Source organism: Plectrocnemia conspersa, unplaced genomic scaffold (genome assembly GCF_051122295.1).
Source record: "Plectrocnemia conspersa isolate PC_06_02 unplaced genomic scaffold, ASM5112229v1 ptg000008l, whole genome shotgun sequence".
Taxonomy (NCBI): Eukaryota; Metazoa; Arthropoda; class Insecta; order Trichoptera; family Polycentropodidae; genus Plectrocnemia; species Plectrocnemia conspersa.
Genome location: NW_028277172.1, coordinates 17,206,554 through 17,226,159, shown reverse-complemented (window position 1 = coordinate 17,226,159; position 19,606 = coordinate 17,206,554). Strand labels below are relative to the sequence as shown.

The 19,606-nt window shown below is 28.0% G+C and overlaps 1 protein-coding gene and 1 non-coding gene across 5 annotated transcripts in view; both read right to left on the bottom strand.

The window, feature by feature from the left end:
* Positions 1 to 1,253, bottom strand: part of LOC148233190 (uncharacterized) — an 84,904-nt gene extending 83,651 nt beyond the window's left edge. For all 4 annotated transcript variants that reach the window (XM_088190782.1, XM_088190784.1, XM_088190783.1 and 1 more), the window contains exon 1: positions 1,083 to 1,253. The gene's annotated coding sequence lies outside the window, so the exon portion shown is untranslated. The remainder of the gene's footprint in view (positions 1 to 1,082) is intronic.
* A 17,755-nt stretch (positions 1,254 to 19,008) lies between these two features.
* On the bottom strand, positions 19,009 to 19,201 carry LOC148233189 (U2 spliceosomal RNA). The gene has a single exon (XR_015810562.1). It is a non-coding gene; the product is annotated as a U2 spliceosomal RNA (small nuclear RNA).
* Positions 19,202 to 19,606: the final 405 nt, after the last annotated feature.

Below are 19,606 nucleotides of genomic sequence, written 5' to 3'. Positions count from 1 at the left end.
CATAAAACTGTGTTTCATCCTATAAAGCAATATAAGTGCATATTTAAAATTAAAGTTGTTTTATCGTATTCTTAAGTACTTGAGATAAATGGTTTAGTGTTGTAATGTGAAATATTTTAATAGTATTTTCTGTTATAAAAATAACAATATGTTGCTTATTATAAAAAGGTGTGTTGTAAATTATTTTTATGTTTTGTTAAGGCATTGTTAAATTCTCAGTCTCAAATTTCAAAAATATGTTTAATAAATTTTAACTTCTACATTGCACACTACGGGAAGTGGTGACAAAACTTATATATGTTTCGTAGATATAATTGCCTCGTTTTTATTCTGATTAATTTTAATTTTTTACATCCCAAAATATTTGTTTAAGACCGTAAGCACATTCAGTGTGTATAGACAGTGTTTTTTTTTAGTTATATAATTAAAAAAAAGCTGCTTAATAATTATTTACTGAACAACTTCAGCTGGGATGTGTGTATTTTTTTGAGAAACAACATAATTCCTACCTCTCGTATTCATAAAATAATAATTCCACTCTGCCCTTACAATTTTTATACAAATACTATAAAAATCTCTTTCAGCTATGTAATTCTACAGCAAGCTTATTATGTATTATCAGAAAAGAAAGTTTTCGTGAAAGCACTGATAAACATATCAAAAAATGTAGAAAAAAACATGCGATCCAAATCAATCAAGAAGTTCACAGATAGTTTTGCTTTTGCTTAGTATTATATACACAAAATGTGAATATCCATCTTTGTCCTTTTACTGTTTACAAAAACATGACCACTAAATCGCGGTTTATGCCTCCGTTCAATTATAACATAAATGAACCGGCACCGCAATTTGATCGCCTTTCAATTAAAACGCGCGCACACGTGGACGCTCGTTTATATTTTATAGCCACCGAAAACTTGATTGACTCACACGAACTTTCGTCATTATTTTTTTCATTATTTAAAAAAAAAGCAAATTTACATTCTTCAAAAAAACAATGCCAAAGTGTGATAAGCACTTTTTTGATCATAACGATAATTTAAAAAGAAGCTGTAATAAAATAAAATTTGAATGCAGTTTACCTGTTGACATTCGTTTATAATCCCGGTAGCGTCCCGTCACTCACACTCACACTTTGTCGCTGATACGTATTTTTTGATAAAAATGTTTAAACACTGGCAACACCGGTTGGTTTCGAAGCTTTAGCTTGTAATGCTCCCGCGGACGCGATTGTCGAAGCGCCGCGATACACTGTCGCCGAAGAACTGCCCGAGCTGCGACCACGCACGTCCACTGGTCCTCAAACTGTGGCGCGGTGCCCCTCGAAGCCTTCGAACTTTCGATTTCGAACGTGTCAGTATAATCAACAGCATTATAATAAGCATTCAGAATAATAATATAACAGATAAAACTAACCCCTGTCTCAAAAACTTTGAATAAAACCTAATTTTAATGGCATATCTAATATTATTAGTACACTGTGCTTAAGATATAATCATTGCCTAGAAAGTCGTATCATTAAATATTAACTGTATCTAAAAAAATATCAAGGTACGATATTTTATGTATATCGAAATAAATTGATAATATTTGTGGACCCGCAATGATCATTCATTCACTTTTCTCAGCTAATTATTATGAAAATGTCATCCATGCTGAAGATATTTTTATTGCAAATTAGATAACCCATAATTACATGTGGACTTATAAGTCACATCTAGACATTATAATTTACTAGTATATCATAAGTTTACTATTTATTATGTTGTTTTATAATAACTAGACTTTAGTGATATAAAACGCTATAATTTTATTGAACCACAATTTTATCAATCAAAGTATTCTCTACTAGCAAAAACTATCTTTCGATCTTCCAAAGAATGAATCCTTTGTTTATAAATATCTTCATTTTTTAAGGTTGTGAAATCTATAATACTTTTATAATATAATATCACTCTAATTATTGAATTTTGTAATTCGAAAAAATAAGTCTAAATTTTTATTAAGGTGATAATATAATATATAAGGACAGAGAAATGTGGAGGGTAAAGCAACATTTAAAATCCTAATTCGTTTAATTTTACAAAATTATGAGGTCTCACGTTATCATACAAGTCTGTTCAGAATTTTCCTACAATATGTAATAATCTCGATTTATTTAAAAAACGATCAATGAATAATTACTCCAGAATACCACCATAATTTTAGGGTGCTAACTCAACTTCGAAGCATATTTTGGAGTTTGGAGTATGGTAATCGTTGAAAATCTATTTCTCATCTAAGGTAACCATTTTCTTAAAAAATTCTTCCCTATATTTACTGAGAATTAATGAAGAACATACTTTGAAACTTGTTAATTTTGCCTATATTATATATGTAGATTGAATTGTAAATAAAATAAATAAATTAGGAAAAGAATTACAAGAAAATTAAATTGTCAAGATCGTCAACTAGTCAGTACAATATTTATAAAAACGGACTATAAATCGTTTCGTTTAACAGAGTCACTATGAGACTTATTATTATACGGTATTTCAAAGTTCAAAGCAAAGTTCATTGTTATTCCGACACTCGCAGCGCACGGACGTCTTCAAATTGTTATCGCTATACATACGTAAAGGATAACGATTGATAAATTATTGATTTTCAAAACTTATAACTTTCAGTATTTCAACATAAAAAAAATATAGGAACATTTCTAATTTCTCTAAATTTGTTTAAAATATAGAAAGGAGTAATGATAAGTATATCGAACGTATATCTGCATCTTGTACTTTAGTGACCTCAAAGTGACTCTGTTAAAAGAAACGGAGTATAGTCTAGTATTTTTTAATAAGAAATCTGATTGATAAGGGTTTTCTAATGATTTTTATTCCTATTTGATATAAATTAACATATTATTAATAATAAATAACGATATAAAAAAATATTTTTTAACGCGGCATCTTATCACTAGAAATTATTGTACAATAAAATGTTAAGACATTTGCTCTAAGCAGGTCTATAAATAAACAATAACTCTAGTAGCGGGAAACGCATAAGTGCGTCATTAATTTTTTTATCGTAAACACTGAGGAATGCATTTATGCGACTTTCGTAGAAATTCGTTCACCTGCCCCCCCCCCTTCACTCCGCCCCCTCAAACGACATTCCTGATACAATCAATTAAAAAGTGTAATGAATGAATATATATATTTTTAACCACATACACAACAAGATAAAATAATGCTTTTTTTATAATATGACAAGTGCATTACTATTTTTTTTAGTAAAATTACAACGATTGAGTAAAATACTAAAAATTTGCGCTACACGATCAAACAAAGTCCCGTAAGAATTTTGTAAGTAAAAATGATCATCTTACTGAGCACAACTTATTGTTTAGATACGAGTATAATTACCCAAAATATGTTCGAGAAGTCTAATGATCTGTATCCAGATATTTATTGCTTTGACAACTGTAAGCCTCCGGCTTTATTGTCATATTTAATCTTGTTTATAATATTATAATTTAATATTAAATCTTTGGTTGTAACCTGACATGTGTAAGCCCAATGCGTTACAACGGGGTAAATCTGTACCCACTGGGTAAGTCAATCAGATATAATAAATACCTACAAGCAGTGCCGTAGCTAGAGTAGTTGGCACCCGAGGGCGAAAATTTAAATTTTTTATTTGCATGTTTCGAATACGTCCATTGTGTGACTTAATGTTTTTGTGTTCTTAAATTTTATTGACATAAATGCTCACGGCAGCAAAAATTAAATGTATTGTTAAAAACATTCAACACTAAATACAATATTTATAATAAAGCAAATCATAAATAAAAATAAATAAAACACAAACATATTGAATTATTGCAAATATAGTTGCCAAACATTATCCATAACCATTAGAAAGTTTTTAAGCAGAAGGAAGAAGTGCTTTATATAAATATTCACTTAAAAATTATAGAAAAATTATTAACTTATAAAATAGCGAAACATACGCTAAAATTAACTAATTTAAAGAAAATAACAGTTTTTTTAAACTGTATTGAAGATTATTTTTTCTGCTTTTGATGATGCACACTGAGCAATCACAAAAACGAACTAAAAAAATCTAATGGTAATTTTTCAATGCAAAGAAGAGTAAAATTATCGAGATGATTATGTCCCACTGAAGCTCGCAAATATGTCAAAATAAACTCGCTCACAACTTGCAGTCGATACTACAATAGTTAAAAGAATCTGCAGTGAAATGGAAAGATTCGTAAACTATGACACAATAAAAGTAAGAGAAATACAAATTAATTTTTGATAATAAAAATAAAAAAAAGTATTTACCTCATTACGAGTTGTAAGCAGCATTTTACAGTCTTCGATTTCTGTGAAAAAATCCTTTCCATCAGCACCCGTGTCGTAGAAATTCACAATTCACAACTCACAAATATTTTATAGCAATATTATGCTGCATCACTTCTATTTTTAGACAACGTTATATCAGAATCTCCTAACAAATTTTCTAAACGTTTGACTAACATGTCAAATTTAGGGTTCTCATTTGTTCATAATTTTCAACTATTCGAATATTGAATAAGCAACAAAAGAAGTATTTCAATATTTGAATATGTTTTCACTAACATTAATTCATTTAACCACTGAAAAAAATCGATTAAATGCCTGTAAATATTATATAATTAAAAAATAATTATTGATTAATAAAAAATATTTCAATTAATTAAAATAATAATGATTAATTATTAATTACTTCTTGAATTTTATAAAATATGTATAGCACAATGCTTTGCGAATTACTGATCAATTATTAAATACTTTTTGATTAGAGACGTCATTTTATTTTTTTCATATTAAATAAACTATGTTAATTCAACAAAATTTATCGAAAATTTTAATTTATACTTTTATTAAATTTATTATATACACAATAGCTATTAATGTTGTGGAACAAATTTGATACATTAAGATTTATATTTGTCTTATGCGGATTTACATAAAAACAATAAAAATAAATATATTATTAATAGATTGAATTAAAATCTTTGCGAATTGAAACAACGAAAAAAAACGTAACATGAGCTTTACAAACATATTGTGACGCACATCTGTTTTTGAGATAAGCGTTAAACTGTAAAAAAGGGTGGGTCTTTTCAACGTTTTGTTTCGTTCAACGAACGAATTCTGAGAATTTCGGTCATAGTAGAAACGGTCGATAAACATTATATTCACAAATGTGTTTTAAATGCCTAAAATCATTTTTGTCGAGAAAAAGCGTCTCATTGTCTCGTATTTCAAAACAAAATAAAGTCGCATAATGTACCAAAGATTTTGGAGCGGCACTAGTCACTCAGATATATTAAGAGAGAAAACGATTACCTGTTAAATATCAATTATATAGATGTTTTCAAATTTCAGTAGAGATAGTATAAACGAATATTTTACGAATATTCGAATATTCATATAATTGAAAATCGGGCGAATAATTATAATAATCGAATACTCGATTGAGAACCTTAGTCTAGTCCTATTTTAAAAACTTTGATAGCTTCTGTTGTGCTCCAGTGTGATTCCAAATTGCGATTTAATATATTTTTTTTAATTTTTTCCAGTGATTAGTAGAATGGAAACTTTTCAACTTTTCCGAAAAAAGTTACCACCACTTGGATGATTATGTTTTAGTCATGTTATTTCTGGCAAAATCGAATATATTGTTTGAATGTGGATTATTATCAGTTTTTAATGATAACACATTTTTTGCAAATGGGTCTCCTGGGGCTCGAACCCGCAACCTCAGAGTTACTAGTCTGAGATGTTACGGACTGCGGTATTCCGTTCTTAAATATACATAAACCTAAATTATGTAACCATTCGAAAAGATTATACTAACAAGCTAACGTTTATTAGATTTAAATTATTTTTACTTTTACTCCGAGTTGTATTAATAATATTATAATAAATAAATAAAATATTTATAATTTTAAAAATCAATATTTTCAATTAGGTGCGCGAGTCTTGTGTTGAGAACCGCAAGAAACGTGCCCCTTCGTCAGTCTACAAACCGTACCAAATTTTAAAAAACAATAACATATTTTTTATATGCATACTTATTTTTTTTAAATATTATAGATAACATACATGATTTAAATTTTATATGATTATTATTATTATATTATAATTTTCTAGTTCTTTATAATTTTTTTGTATATTATATAATTGAATAGAATGTATAAAATGGATGAGATTACTTGAAACATTTTTTTTTTGTGTACTACGTATATAAATTATCAAATCATGACCTTGCAAAACTAAAAATTATAATAAAAAAAAAGAAAGTTATCTGCATCGTGCACCTGAGTCATATCTCTGTTATCTTTTTGCATGCTTTTTTTGCCTTGCATTTTACGCCGGTTTGCAACACACCTTTCATATACCTCCGATATGGCGAGAATAATATAAAAGCAGACCCATACGCCGAAAAGAGATAGATAGACACATCATCTGTATTAGGTAGGTGAGGGGGGAGAGGTTTGTTAAAAGTAATATTAATCGGAGGGAAAGGGACGAATCCCATCGTTAAGAGAGGGATGGAAATAGAGGACACGGCGGCCGAGCACCCTTTCGATCCGGAGAGAGGATCACGTGTATTATTTTACAGGGCCAGATTAGAAATTATAAAAATATGTTTTTAAAATGTTCGATAAACCTTATCAGTTACTTTCGAAATCCTTTTTAGGTTGGGCTTAAAAAAGGGTTTCGAAAAACATTGTTTTGCAACCGTTGCAAAATTCACACATTAGAACACTTTAGGTGTCGATAACTCATTTTAGACCCGCATTCCGAAACGACTGTTGGTTTTGGAAAAAACGTGATAATATAATAAAAATTCCACTGCACCGAAAAAATCTGACATTTATGAGTTTCGAGCCAGATTTGGTTTGTATCATATTTGGGACGCACTATCTGTACAAATTATTGTTTTTTTAATGCAATACTTATTGTTTCAGTAACATACATACATCATTATGCATTATAATATTTTCAATAATAAGATTAAAAACATGAATCACTGATCTGGATTAAATTTATAAAAAGTTTTCTTTTACTCTTAACATATGGACGCTTATGAACTGATAAAAAGATTACCTGATTTTAAAACAAAAATGTAGATAAGAACCAGTGTTTTTTTTAATATGAGTGCTTCTTATTTAGTAACTATCTACTGTTATTGTAATCATACAATGCCTAAAGATAATTTGATATGTAATTTTTGGAAACAAATTTTATTTTTTATTTGAAGTACTCTCTAAATTATTTAGCTAAGTTTGATAGCTCAGCTGCTACCTTTGAAACGTATATCACTATTTCATTTCCAATTCTAAATATTAATATGGATAATAAGTTACAAATTACATGGTGTATTATCAGTACACGATAATCATATTTAAAAACGACTTTATAATTAGTCAATACCATCTGGAAATATATTTATCAACTGTGTCAACAGATGATTTAGTCATTTGACATTGTGGCGAATTGTCAATTTGCAGACACACGGACCGGTCATGGATGCAGCAATATATATGGAATGTAGAATTTTCCGTCATCAGTTTTCGGAGAAAGCTATTCTCATAGTTCAATAATATATGCAGATTTATTCTGTAAATAAAGTAAATCAACATTCTTATAGGATGTTGCTATTAATTTTTTATATATATATTTATATATATATATATATTTTAAAAAAAAAAATTATCTACGTATTTTTTTTCGTGTTCATCTTTTTTTTTCTTTAATTTTGCTTTAAATTTGATGTTGTATTAATTTCAACTGAAAAGTCAACGGCAAACTACCGTCATCAGTAAGTCGTTATATTTTTTAATCTCTTTTTGATCGACACACTTTTTAGGACATGTGCTTTTTAATAATTCATATTCTTAGCGCACGCTTGACCAGTACATGTCCTGAATTTTGGTATTTACATCATTATTGCAGCTAAAATTTTGAATTAAAGTTTCTATGTCAGTGCTATACATATCTGATTACCAAGTACGGCCCTGTAGGGTCGCTTTGAATTGGGAACCTGTTGCTCAGCGGCGGGAACAATAGCACTTGTCAATTCTGAAATGGAACGCGGATGGAATTCCAAGCTTCGGTCATTTTATACACATCACACATATGTTAATTTACAGATGATTGTTTTGTATAGAAAAAAAAACATAGAATAAAGGAATGTTTCATACGTCACTCGAAACCTTACATCTCAATAACGCGAAGCTAAAACGGACATTCTTCCTTCTATTTTATAATTCTAATGTATAGCCAAGGCCTCTTTCACCAACCGCATCGTATCCTGTGTCTTTGTTAACAAAGTTTCGATTTATATATGTACATACATGTAAATCGCCCCCTTGAGAAATTACACGATGGAACGGGAAGTAAAGAATGACCCACTTCCGGCGGCTTGGCAAAAAATATATTTTTTTTATCAAACGTTTTTTATTATATAATTTGGGTTATTGCAAATGGCTCGCGCTTTTTCGACAATAAGGGGCGTAGATTAGACTTGGACAAATAGACGTTTGATTTTACTGCTCATAACATTGTATTTATTGCAAATCTTCTGTTGCAATATGACGCGATAGCCCAGTGTCCAGTACGAAGTAAACACAATCAACAACCACTAAGTATTCTGACTGCCCAACTATCCTCCCCTCCTGGAAAAAGCTGAAATGTCGACCATGTCTTTTTCTTCGAATGATGCTAGCAGTGTTTAAATTATTTGGTTATGATTACGTCATATCTTTCAAGAGGACCGTTCCAAAACCAATGTAAAACAGCTCTATCGATCAGCGTATAAACTATGTTTTTAATTATTAAAATCAGAAACCTGTTGTTGAAAAATATTTAAGATTGAGAGAAATTTATAATTATATAATCTATTAAGAAATCTTTCTCACAAACATTTTTATTCAATACAGTGTATTGAAATTAATAATAAATTTTATATTTTACAATCTTATATAGTGAAATTAGTGTTTGTCCGTATGCTAATGTATAACAGTCATGGATGAATTTTAGTTAAGCGTGAATGTTATTTTTTTAATTTATAAAACGAGTAATTTAAATTCAAGTCAGTTCCCCGTTTGACATTTCCATGTGAGTTTTATTATAATAGTTCGCAAGATAACATCCATAACGTCATATTTGTCAGCGATTATTCTCACGGAAAATGTCACATTATGGTATAAAATATTTATTATTTAACTCTTTATACACCGTTTTGATTGTGTGTTTAAAGATTAAAACTATATTATAATAAATCATTTTTTATAAACTACGATGACAACATATTTTAAATTATTGTATATAATTTTACATAATAGACGACAATGGTTGGTGTATTTAGAATGTTAACATGTTACGTGCTTGGACATATTAAAAGCGAATATCAAGCATTTTTTTTTTAATAATAAAAAGTATAATCTCTATAATAAGGTAAACTAATACTATTTAAGAACAATGGCTAACGTTTAGTATACGCATATAATTTTTTTTTTGTTTTTTATTTATTTTATTTACTGTAAATTTTTCGTTAATAAATGACAGTCGTTACCCAAATACATTAAAACGGATAAACACAATCAACAACTACTAATTAAGTGGCGGAACACCAGACTGAAATCAGTGTCATATATTTAATGAATTAAAAACTATTAATATAGCTTAAATTCAATTAAATATTAGCTCGGTTTTGTTTTTAAATATTAATCCATATAATAAAAAAAAACATAGAAAACTTAATATATGATAATCGATTAGCTTTATAATTAATTAATAATATGGGATTATGTTGTTATAAAAAAAATATTTAGGAGCATTTATTGTTAGCTGAAATGCAGTCAATGGCGTAATGCAGTGGCGTAGCTAGAGTATGTGCCGCCCAGGGCGATCCTTAAAATTGCCGCCTCTCCCCCCATACAATTTTTTCAGGGTCATAAAATCAACATTTCTTAAAATAATAAATTGGTTATTATTAAGCTCTTGTTATTCGTGGATTTATATATGCTTTAGTGCATTCAGGGTTAAGAATCACACTAGAAGATGCCATCGCGAATATGCCGCCCCCAAGCAAGTGCCGCCCGGGGTGGCCCGCCCCCTCCCCCCCCCCTAGCTACGCCACTGGCGTAATGAAACATATTGAAGACAAATGTTCATGCGAAACCGAACGTATTTACGAATTAATTTATGGGCACATAAAAGCAAATGTAAGATTCAACATACAGTAAACAAACATAATATAGTTGTGACTTGATTAGTTGCAAATTAAGGACTTAACATACATAGATTTATAGAAAAAAAAATATTGTATCTGTATTATATATTTTTTGTTGTTTGTTTTGAACTTAAAATTCATCTGTGGGGTGTGTTAATTTCTTTTTAGATTGAAGTAAGCATAATAAAATTGAAATTGCAATCCTGTAATTCACTTTGCAGTCATTTAAATTAATCGGTTTGTTAACATGTAAATGTGAATGTCGATCTGTGGGGTTTTGATTTGTTTGAAGATGCGATAATTGATCACAATAAAGAGAAATGCTTATGCAATTTTAAATCAAATTATGCTACAGAATTCGCGATGTTAATTTATGTGTTTTAATACGGTTTTAATCAAATCCATCAGTCATTTATTTTTATTTCTTTTTTTATTTTATTAATTTATTTAGCTTAATAGCTAATCTTTACATCTAACAAATTTAGTAAACATATATAAAAATATATAAAAAAATACATAACAGAAAGAAAAAATAAAAATATACAATAATAAAGTCTTAATATTATAATTTATTTCTATATGTACGAAGGTGTTTTTTTATTCCATTTATGAAACCTGTTATATTTTTGCTGTTTCGGATTTCTCTTGGAAGACTATTATATAAATCAAAACCTCCGTACATAATTCCCCTAGCCGTACTCGTTTTCTTATACTTAATTATCTTTAAATTTTCTCTATTTCTAGTATTATATTTATGTACATCTTTATTTCTTATTAAATACTTATTAAAATATTCAGGTAACATATTATTTTCTAACTTATATATAAATACTAAAACATTCATACTCAATATTTCTTGAACATTCAACCATTCTAATCTATCAATCATACTTTTACAATTAGTTAATCTATTTTTATTTAAGATTACTCTCATTGCCCTATTTTGTAATTTTTGCAACATTTGTTTATCTAATTTATTTAACATATTTAACAGTGTTGCACAATAATTAAAATGGGACAATATTATACTATTGTAAATATTTTTTTTTGTATTTATACTTAATATATTTCTTAATCTAGATAATAAACCTATTTTTCTACTAATTTTTTTTAATATGTAATTACAATGTTCTTTAAAATTTAATTTTGTATCAACAATTACTCCTAAATATTTTATATTATCCACTATTTCTATACTAGAGTTATTTATTACTATTTTGGTACTATTATCTAACACATTTTTATAATTAATAAACATACATTTAGTTTTATTCTCATTTAATTTAAGTACATTATTCTTTAACCATATTTCTAATATACTTAATTCATTATTTAAATTATTTACAATTTCTTTAATGTTATCACCCATGCAATACATTAATGTGTCATCCGCAAATAGATGAATTTTACATTTTTTCACGTTATTAACTATATCATTAATATACAAAACAAATAACAATGGTCCCAATTTAGACCCTTGTGGTACTCCATAAGACACTAATTTCTCTTCAGAATATACATTATTTATTTTAACTTGTTGTTTTCTTTTATATAAGTAATTATTAAACCATCTTAAAACTATATCACTTATAACTATACTCTCCAATTTCTTTAACATTATTTTTCTGTCTATTGTTTCGAAGGCTCTCTTGAAATCCAAGAAAACTGCTCCAATGATTTTGTTTGTATCCTTAGCCAACAGCCAATCATTTATCACTACTTGTAATGCAGTTTCAGTGGAATGCTTTTCTCTGAATCCCGATTGTTGTTCACATATTATGTTTTGAGAAGTAATAAATTCCTTTAATTGTTTGATTACTACTTCTTCTATTATTTTTTCTATACACGGTAGCATGTTGATTGGTCTCATTTTTTTAACTTTTTTACTATTTTTTATTTTAGGTATAGGTACAATAGTAGCAATCTTTAAATTTTCAGGCATTTCTCCTAAGGAGAGTGCTTTATTTATTAAATAATTTAATTTAGTTCCTATTATTTCCCATGTTTCTTTAATTATATTTATATCTAGTTCATCAGTACTAGTTCCTTTTTTAAATTTACATATTATGTTATGAATTTCATCTAATGATACTGATTTAAATTTATTAAATTTTACAATTATTGCTTTATTATTATATTGTACTAAATTACTAATCCTTGGTATTGAATTCACAATTTCTTCTATGCTCTCAATGTAATATGTATTCATTTTTTCTGCTATTATATAAGGATCTTGATATATATTTCCATTCATTTCCATTTTTATTATGTCGTTTTTCTGAGTTGGATTAATTAATTGTTTTATTGATTTCCACATCTTATTTGGAAATCTTTAAGGAATTAATTTATTATCATATTTCAATGTAAATGTCATCTGCATGGTGACTTTATTAATTTTAACAAAGGGTAATGAACACAATAAAGGTAATAAAAAATCTCAAAAATGATTTATATTCAATAAAAATCAGTCGTTTGTTGGCATTTTGAAATGGAACCATCGTATGTGAGGATTGACTTAATAAGACATATTCAGAAATGCAATCTTAACTAAAATAATCAGTTGTATCTGAGGAGTTTAGGTTCGGTTATTTGTTGCCATCTCTAAATTTAACATCCTGTTGATATACGAGGTGTATTAAAAAAACTGACAATTTGCCTTACTATTAAAATCATTTATTTATTTTTCAATGTTGATATTTTGCCCTTTAAAGTAACTTGATTTATATAAATTACACGCATGTCTACCTTTTCTTCAAATCCGCAAAACATTCCAAGTTACAAGCATAAAAAAATCTAGGAAGGTTACATCTGGTGAATACTGTGGCTATGGTATCTTGACAAGTGTTTTTCTCGAGAATTTCTCAAAAAATGCCAAATCAAAAATTCACATTTCTCGAGAAATTTTCTGTATTTTTTATTATAAAAATTAAATTAACGGCATTAAAAAATTTGCATTCCGAAAATCTTTGAGAGTCACGATTGCATCCTCTTCTAATACCGTTAGACCCTGGATGACTGTCGCCATTCAGCTCCTTAATACGCTGGTATTACACATTGATCTATTTAAAATCATATATGAGGAGCTGGTCCAATTTATATCAATTTATTTAAATATTTTACGGTCTTTTTTATTATTATTATATCATACTATGTATTATTTTTGACTATCGTGACGCGTGCTGTTTATGATAAAGCATTACAATAGTAATATATGGAATGTAGAATATTAGAATATACTGATGTACAATAGAAACAATATTTGTATTAATTAAAATCATTGTAGTATTTTATTTCATAGAACGAGTCAAAACAACGCCGGGTATTTCTGATTGTTATATATAAATATTTGTTGACTTGAATTGAATTTTCATGAATTATTTGAACATGAGGTAATCGTACAATTTTCGTGCAAACTTCTAGTGGGGTGTTTGGTTGTTTATTGCCGTATTTAAAATGCAACGATCGTATCTGTGGGATGGTTTGCCATTAATTGGTTTCAACGTGGGGTAATCGAACACAATGAAGACCAATTTTCATGCAAATTTCCCGCTATGCAGTTATGAAAACGAGGTAAATTTTATCATTGCGTCAAGATTGTATTAAAAACAATACATTGTTCTCCATTGCGTTGCAATATGCGAATGATGTAAAAAGCGAGTGTTTATAATTTTACAAATTTATGTTTTATTAATAACAATGTCTGTTAATAGGATTTTTAGAAAACGTAAGAAAGGAATTATATTTCGGGCGTCGAAAGATAATGTTGTTCAATAATTGAAACGGCGCCAGTCTCTCCTTACCTGGTCTATGCCATGAAGCGTCCTTAAATCCTTTTGTGTGTGACAATTGAACTTCCTGTGCCAAAAATCGCTATCTAGATCGTAATGCGTAAACTTGATAAAAGTGTATCATGGATGAACTTGGCACCGTTTCGTACTTTTTCCATACAAACACATCAGTGTCTATTGTTTGTCTCCGACACGTGACATATTATTTGACGCGATCCACTTTTGTTAATTCAATATGTGACATTGTAACGTTGATTATATGGCAAATAGCAATGCAGTGTCTAATAATTACGACGGCCAGTCGGCTTCCGTTATTACCATAATTTATGTAGTATATGTAACGATTAAATGATGATTTGTTCGACGAGTGTTGAAAATCAGCAAAAAAATATTCAGATGACGCAGGTAATAATTTACTAGACTTATTATATTCAAATTTTATAATGAGTGACTGTGAAAAATTAGATGCGTTATAACTCTTTATATGTGTGCGTAAATTAACATTTCGCTGAATCGACAAGTAATAGTTACTGCGAAATCGCAGATACACAATTTTATCTTCTCATAAAATCAAAACCAATTATAGAAAATAAATAGAGTAAATATCTATAATATATTATAATACTATAATAATTTTAATTTTGATACTATATATAAGCAAAAATTCACGTCACGTTGCTTTTTACGTGGATTTTTGACTTCTGAGAAGGGATAATTGTTTTTGCGCTCTCCTATTGGACAAAATTCGGCTTAGATGTGCTTTATTCGATTCTCACTCGTAATATTGTTATAAAAAGACTTAAATTAAACGCTTGATAATCGAGCGTTTTCACCGCGATGGCACGATTTTATTGATTTAATTTTATATAAACGCCTAACTTTTGGAAACATTGTTAAAATCCGCTAAATTCACAAATGCATACAAAGCAGGTAGTGAAAAAAGGGACAGGGATTTTTGATAAGCACTCCTTTTCTGGCAAAATCAGTATTACGATTCTCGAGAATTTTCATAAATTTAAAAAAAAATAAAAAATAAAAATAAAAATTTATAAATTTTTAAATTATTGAGCATGTTCATAAAATGTTTTTGTACAAATTAAATTCATACGAATATTTTTAAATGGTTTAAAACCGCTGAACTATTGAAAACATAGTTAAAATCCGCTAAATTCGCAGATGCATACAAAGCAGGTAGTGAAAAAAGGGGAAGAGATTTTCGATTAACACTCTTTTTCTTGCAAAATTTCGGTTAGCAGACATTTCTGTCGACTTCTTCGATTATTTGCTGAGCTATTAAAAAATTAGAATGCGAGAATAATTAACTTAAGAATGATTATATTATTGGGTCATTGTTGTGGATATTTTTCGCCAGCTAAATGAATCATGGGTAATTTTTTTTTATTTAAATATCATGTAATACAAAATTGAAATCATACAAATATCTCATTAAATTGTTATTTAGGTTCGTTAAAATTTTAATTATTACCCACAATATAAATTACATGCATATAGTTATAAATTAAATCAGTATTTGATTTGAACTTTTTAAGATGAAGTCAACCAAAATGGCTAATATTATTTATGATATCAATTTTGGCATAAAAATACATTTTTAATTTCAGATATTAAAATAAGTAAAGAGCAACTTACAAAATAAAAATGTTCGACAAAATCAATAAGGAAAAAATAATATTATGATTATCTGTTTGTAATGATAATCAAACTCGCACTAAAGAGTTATAATGTATTCAAAACAACTGCCAAAATAACAGTAAATTTGTAAAAACTAAAGGTTTTTTTAGCTTATTAAACCCACGTCCACATAAAATTACCACAATTTTTCTAAAAAAATAATTTACAGTAAATAAATAAGTAATTTCGTCGATTAAGTTTTTATATTATATATAAACCTGTTATAAGTAGGTTAGTAAATTATTTGATATTTAAATTATCAATTAATATTATTTTAAATATATACGTATGTATATGATTATTATTAAATATTACTAGAAATACAGTAATAAATTTATTTTTAACTTGCAAACAATTTAAATTAGTAGGTTTTTCATATTTTATAAAAATAAAAATAAATATTATGTATATTTATTTATAAATAAATGCAATATACATATAATAAATTTATTTCTATAAATCAATAACTTCTTAAAAGCCTGAAAAGCATAACTTAAATAACCTTTTAACCACGATTAATCAATAGTTATAGTTTCTTAGCGAATCTTTCAACCCTATCGGCGATTTTTATAATTTATTAATGTATTTTTTATTGTGCTAGTGAGTTTCATCACCTTTTATTAACAGGTAAAATTTACCTAAGGTTTGAAACTTGACTAAAATCTATTATTTTTTTAAACACCTATATAAAAAAATATTAATTAATGTAAATTATTTTAGGCACTGGCTACAAAAATCTATAGATTTAATCTATGTAAAATGATAATATTTACAGAATTTAAACTATTTTCTAGTACCAATTTTTCCTTCATTTTTGTAATGGCTCAATGATAATATGTAATATATATATTTTAAGAAAAAAAGTACATATTATAAAACTATACTCAACAAAATTTAATAATCATATATGTATTTATGTACAATATATTACAGGATTTATTACAGGCAATCTATTATAATAAAGAAAAGTGTATAAAGACACAAAACAGCTAAAGAATTATTATTAAAACCTTGTTATCATAATCTAAGATGCGTGTATAAAATTGTGTAAGGCTATTTATTTATTTTTTCATAATATGCTTAAGAACATTTTTTCTTTCCTAACTTTTCATAAGATTATTTAACGGAATTACAGTATTTTATATTATTTTTTTATCATCTAATCTGAATCAGATCAACTAACAATCTCAGTTGAGATAATTATAAGGTATATTTTTCAGAAAACTTTACTTTTAACCTTTATTTGAACTGCTATTTTGACTTTTCCACTGTACCAGTTTGGACGGACGAAGTGAAAGCGGCTGTTTTTAGGCTTCTAAGGATATTATAGTTCCCATTCGTTCAAAAAAATGCAAGTTCAGCTGAACTATCGTTAATCTAAGCCGAAAGCAAGGTTTGTGAGAAATCTTGAGTGATATATCTCCTACTTTATACATATATATATATATTATTTGCCATAAAATCCTGGAGAGAACCGTGTGCCGTAGGTAAGATGGTGTTTTTTTTATATTACACAATTAAGAATACAAGACAATACATAATTAAAAATGTATAACAAGTTGCTCGTTTATATCCATTTTGAAGCTTACAAAAGAAAAAAACTTTCAAAGAGTAAAGAATAAAAATAATATAAAATACACAAGTTTCTTTTAATAAATTATTAAGCTTAAAACTATTTAATAGTATTCTATTGTGATGTATTTGATCAATATCTAGTATTCATATTAGATATTGACCAATATTCTAGGTGATGTATTTGATCAATATTTTGTATGCATACTAGATTTTGACGAAAATTCAGTTTGATCAATACTTAAAATAAAAATAAAATTGATAAATGAATGATGTTATCTAGCGTTCATAATACTACTTTTTATAACAATATAATGATTATCTCAACTAAATTTTGCTCAATAGGAGAGCGCAAAAAACAATTATCCCTTCTCAGAAGTCAAAAATCCACGCCAAAAGTTCTTGATATGGCAATCTTGCAGCGACAAATTTGACTTGAAGTCAAATTTGTTTGTGAGAAATGTGATTGTAATAATTATGTTATTTATGGCGTATTGTTTTGAGATATTTACAATTTTTTAATATTTTTTGGTGCAAATCGAGCAATGATGAATATAATATAATATGTTTATAAATATTTATTGGAATTAATTTTATCATAAAATATCCACTGTTTTTAGAAATTCTATTAAATTTACAAAATTTTCTAACGATTTAAGACTGACCCTTTATGTTTTTAGCACATATGATTATAATATATAATAAAATAAAAATTAATGTTATTTACATAAGCTGAAATGCCACTTTTTGAAGATTATTGTAATTATGTATTTAGTAGCTGGTTAATTTGTTTTAATATATTTAATCACCGCCTAATACATATTTTTTGTTTCAATTTGTTCATATATGTACTATAAATATTTGAAAAAATAAAACTTGCTGTTGTATAATATTATATTACGAAATACTTCTACCTCGATTTCGTCTGAGGATAAATTGGTATGAACTTTAAATTTTTTGTTTTTTTATTTTGAGTTACGCAAAATATGCAATATTTAAAAAAACGTATTTTATTATAAATTAAATAAAAAACACACATTTGTGCATCTTGTCCTAATTTTTACAAACTTTTTTTAGAAGGGGGCTCCGCACTTGCCTCGGGTCCCGCCTTCCGCGTTTCTTAACGCCGGCCCTAATTGCTTAAAATCCTAATACTATTCCGGGTTTTATAGGAAAAATTTTGGCTGTCTCCAGAGTAGGGAAATACATACCCAAATTATGCTTATTATCTAATCTGACTAACCGAAAAGTATTTTTATTATATATGTGTTTAATAATTTTATGTGAGCTTATTACGTGAATTTTCTGGTTATATCACTGATATTTCAATTTTACAAGATATAACACGCATATGAATGAATACAATATTGTATTAATCATTGGATGTCGATTAAGGCGCTGGCTGGTATCTCAACCTTTTCCGTATTAGTAATGACTATTGTTTTCGGTGATTTTGTTATATGACAAATTAACAGTAGATTCTTAAAATACGATCAAAAACGTACAAAAATCGCCGGTCCGCAGAAAACGCGAAATCCCGTACGCGAGATTCATAAGCGGGAATAACCAGGGTGCATCATACATGCTCCTGGTTATCCAACCTGTGCGTGAAAGTGAGTTTAACGTTTGTCTCTGATGTAATGAAACATCGGACACAAACGAGCTCAACCCGTATTTGTGATATGTTAAGTGGGCCGATCCCGGCGGCACTGCAATGCCGGGCCAACCCGCGACAGGAGTGGAGCAAGCCCCGAACATCCCGTCACTTTCCAAAAATCAGTTTAATATACTGGTCCCGCAATGCGGGAACTATCAGATATTAAGCTGATAAGAACAGATACTACACTTTGATCTTAGCCAACAGGCCGAGAAGCGATACCGTATAATGAATTTTGTTGGTATATAAACAGACTCAAATAATTTTCGCTTGCGAATACCTAAAGTAAATACTGCCATCTCTATATCATAAATATACACTAAGAATAAAAAATAATTATTTTTAGCAAAGACTTCAACCAGCAGCTATAATAAAAGAATAATAAATTTGCTTTAGTGATTGAACTTTAAATCTGAATTATAAAATTAAATATAATTCTATAGTGTTAAACTCAATCGATAAATGGTTTAGTATATTAAAAATCTTTTATTTTACTTCTGATTATTTGTAAATACTCATACCGACACAATACAAATATGATTGTTTCAGGTAGACTCGTTCCCCTCTCGTGGATGTGTTCACACTAGAGTGAAGACAGGTGCACCGCGATATTTCCCCCCACACT